The sequence below is a fragment of the Ochotona princeps genome, chromosome 3, assembly GCF_030435755.1.
Source record: "Ochotona princeps isolate mOchPri1 chromosome 3, mOchPri1.hap1, whole genome shotgun sequence".
NCBI lineage: Eukaryota > Metazoa > Chordata > Mammalia > Lagomorpha > Ochotonidae > Ochotona > Ochotona princeps.
In genome coordinates this window covers 117,045,799-117,050,136 of record NC_080834.1, presented here as the reverse complement: position 1 = coordinate 117,050,136, position 4,338 = coordinate 117,045,799, and positions in this window count along the sequence as shown.

The window sequence follows — 4,338 nt, the reverse complement described above, 5'->3', positions numbered from 1 at the left end:
TTCCCATGGGAGCCCTCACATTCCCTAGAGTGGACACATTTCCCAGGCCACTGCCCATGGGAGCCCTCACTGTCACAAGCCTGGACGTACTGCCCAGGCCACTGCAAATGGCAGTCCTCACAGTACCGAACCTGCTCTCTGCCATGTGAGCATCTGCCCCTGTGAGCTGCCATGAGAACTCCAGACACTCTGACTTGCTTTCCAGCCCTGACCCAGCCACAGCATCCACCTCCACACAGCTCTTGAGCCCTAAGCTGGTCAGCCGTCTTTGGCCCATTCAGCCAGCGGCACCCACACTGGCTTCTTGCTCATGGCTGCTTCCCTCCTGTGTTTCTCACTCTTTTTGGCATAGCCTCAGCCTGGGCTTAAGCCTACTCTCCCCACTTCCTACTGTGCTAGGACTCTCTGGTTCTCCTGGGAGCATGTCTGCTCCCAGATGGGTTCTGCAGGCCTGTGCTCTGCCAGGCCCACCTCAGCCCTGTGCAAAGAGGAAGCAGAGATGGCATGGAAAAAGCTTGTCTTTGGTGGTGGAGTACTGATTGTTCACCCAACTCACTCACGCTGGGAGCCCCCAGTCCAAGGAAGGAGAGCAGAGTCTCCCCGTGGTGCTGTGTAGGGGAGTCAGCCTCCAGGTAGGACTGAGGAATATCAGGGAAGCTGGAATACTCCAAAATATCTCCTTTGCTCATGGTTGCTTGAAGATGCTTTAGCAGAAAATGATGTGTTTTGTTCCACAATTAGAACGAAACCTTTGCCCAGAGATTTCTCTGGTAGAGCTAACACGCTGGTTGCACGAACACAGAACTAAAAATCAGAGCACCCCAAGGGTAGCGAATCAGAATTCATGAAAACTAAAAGGCCCTCTTGATAGAGTCACGGTGCATTCTACCGGCTCTGTCCTTCTGTCACATACAGAGGAATACACAGAAGTTAGAAGAAAATGAGGTTAAACAATTTATCTAAAAAATGTTTATGTGTTTACTAGAAAGGCAGAATGACAGAGAGTAAGATCTATCCATTGTTCACTCTCCAAATGATCGCCAAAGCCAGGGCTGGGCCAGGGCAAAGCCATAGAATTAAGTACTTCTTTCAGGTTTCCCACATGGGCATAAGGCCCCAAGCATTTGAGCTATCCTCTGCTGCCTTCCCAGGCACATTGACAGGGAATTGTATGGAAAGGGGGATAAGTCAAGAGAGAAAATCTCACACAGATAGGAAGCCAGCATGTCAGGCAGAGGCTTAACACACTATGTCATCACAAGCTACCAACACAGATGTGGTGCTGTGGCTTAAACAGGATTGGCCACACCACTGAGTGCAGACAGTAAGTGTCAGAGCCACGGACTGGCAGTGCAGTGATACAGTATGCTAATCTTTTATGTGCTAGTGCCAGTATGGCTGCCAGCCTGTGTCCTGGCTGTTCTATTTCCAACTCCCTGCTTATAGCCTGGGAAAGCAGCAGATAATGGCTCAAGCCCTAGGTCCCCTATATCCATGTGGAAGACCTGGAAAAAGCTCCTGACACCTAGGCTATAGCAGCCATTTGGAAAGTGAACCAGCAGATGAAAAAACTCCTCTGCCTTTCCATAACTCTGTAAAAATCTGTCCTATAAATAAAAATAAGGAAATCAGTAAATTATAAGTAAATATGTATTATAAATAAACAAGAGAGAGTCTTGGAAATCGTTGGGTGTGATATTTAGGATCGCTATTAGCTTTTCTGAGTTTTATTTACACTAACAATGCATCAATAACTAGTTGCAGAACTAAAATATTTATTGTCTCTAAATCTGCTTGGGAAAAGCATACAATCAGAATGAAAATTACTTCATGAACGCTATACCAAGTTCTTGTCAAGCAGATGTCATGTGCCAAGACATTTGGCAAACATGGAAGTGATGACAGTGTACTGTGTGTAACTTACTGGAAGTTTGTAGTTTTCCCTTTTGTTTTCCTGATACTACCATCCTCATCCCAGTCAGTCAGGTACACTGATTCACTAAGGATTCAGATTTGTCAGAAGAAGAATTCTCAGGCAAACCACCAGAGTTTAAGCATCTGTTTTTCTCATGAAGGATGTGGTTTTGGCGCAGCCTTGGGCCTGGAGGTTTAAACTTCCGGCAGCTTCCCGGCTGCTGGTGGGCCTCAGGATGGGGCTTCTTGCTCAGATCCCAACTCCAGCCACCATGTGCACGTGGTGAGCTGTCCCCGGGTGGCCAGTGTGCCATTTGGCGCCAGGCTCTGCCTGCGCTGGCCACCCAGCCGGGGAGCTTTGGAGTTTTGGTTCTTTGAATTGCTGCTTAGGGAGCTCCAGGTTGATCCCACTGTGCTTCTGGGATTTGAGTCAGTCGTAAAGATCCCCAATGACAGTAACTCTTCCTTTGAAGAACTTGTAATCACTGAACAATGCTGAGCACCGAACACCAGTTCATGCAAAAGCTAAGGGTTGGGGCTTATCTAGCAGGATCATATTCAATTACCTGACATGATGATGGATCAGGAGACCGGTCACATTAGGCAGTGCCATAACATTAACCAGCACTCAAGTAACATATCGGGGGTAGATTCTGTGGGGGATGTGTGGGCAACACCCTGTGGAAATTCTAGCCCCACTGGTTAGCTGAAGGGTTGCGGTGGTGATGGACTAAGCTAGGTGTGACCAAGGAGCCTGCCATCAATCATAGGTAAAGGAAGCCGCAATAATCTGGACTGGTCAAGGCAGTAGCACCCGAATGTGCATCCTGAATAGGGTGTGGGGTGGGCCAGGCTGCAACATTCACCAGCTCATATATGGCCAAATGGAAGGCCAGACTGCACCGAGAAGTGGCCTAAAACCCATTGGCATGTATGAGAACTGAGTCTGGGAGGGGATCAAGTGGAGGAACTTGGGAAACTCCCCTGGTGAGTCATAGCTTTCGCTGGTGAACATGTGGTCCAGACCTTGGGTTTGGACAAGCTGGGCAAAATAGCTCGAACAGTTGGCTAATGTGTAAATTGGTAATGGAACAGGATGTACTGGGCAGGACTGAGCAAGCCTTAGCCTACAAGCGAAACTAGAAACCAGGATGGAGCACAGGTCATGCCGAGCTAGGCTCTTGCACCTATTGGTCTACGTGAGTCAAGGACGCTAAGCCACAATGTCTAAGGCAGAGGCCAGGACAAGTGAGGGACTGAGCCAAGCTGAGTCAGAACAACCACTGGCATGCACGTGATCTATGGCTGGGAACAGGCCTGGTTGGGGAGCTAAGGAGACATCCTAACTGGGTTGAGGTTCCCACCAAGGGGCACATGTGCTGGAATGGGGCTGTGTTCTAACCAGGAAATTGTCGTGGTCTCCCTTGGCACTAGTGTGGACTGGGATTGGATGCACCAGGCCAGGCCAGACCCCAACACCAACTGGTGTCCTGGAGGACCATGGTAGATGTGGGACAGACTAGGCTAGGTCTCAACCCCTAGTAAGCCATATGTGAGCCGTATGTGGGTGTGGACGAGCCATGGCTGGGCTGAAACATCCAACAGCATGAACCAAAATGGTTGAAAGCCAGCCAAGAAAAGCCACTGTTCCTGCTAGGACAGGAGGTGAATTGAGTAGAGCTGGCTCATGGACCCCCTGGTATGCGTAAAATCTGGCACTGGGAGGGGTTCTGATGGAGGAGCCTGGGCAACTCCTCTGGCAGGACACAGTCCCTGCAGGTAAGCACAAGAAGCATGAAAGGAAAAAGTCCAGAATAGGCCATGGAAAGTTTCCCACTGGCATACATTTGGCATGGGTCGTGGGCAGACCACGCTGAAACAGTTCATGTCATCCACTGGCAAATCTGAACACCAGAACAGAGTGTGGGTCAAGCCAGGTTCAGTCGCGACAAAAACCAGTGCACAATATGGAATGCCAGAGTGAGGTTGCCTGTACTGGATATGACTGCAGCACCCAACCAGCATGCGTGAGAACCAGGAAGGGAGGGGGCAGAGCCGGCAGGGGGATTAAGGGGCTGGTCCCATCGCCAGACAGCTACTCCCACTGGAGAGCGTGGGCTGGAATGGGGACAGACCAGACTAAGCAGGTCTACAACACCTGTGCGCCTCATGTAGACTAGATTAGGGAAAAGCCAGGCTGGGCGGATTATTCCTGCTGATGCAAGCATAAATCAGAGTGGGTGAGGGTTGTTTGGGTTTAGTTGCAGCATCAGCTGGGAGAAGCTGGCACTGGGGGCTAATTCTGTCAAGTCAAACCACAGAACAACCTGAAGAATGCATAAACCGGGATTGAGAGAGACCTAGGAGGGAAATAGTGGGTGCCCCCCTCCTGGGTTAATACTCCCACGGGAGGGCATGAAAACT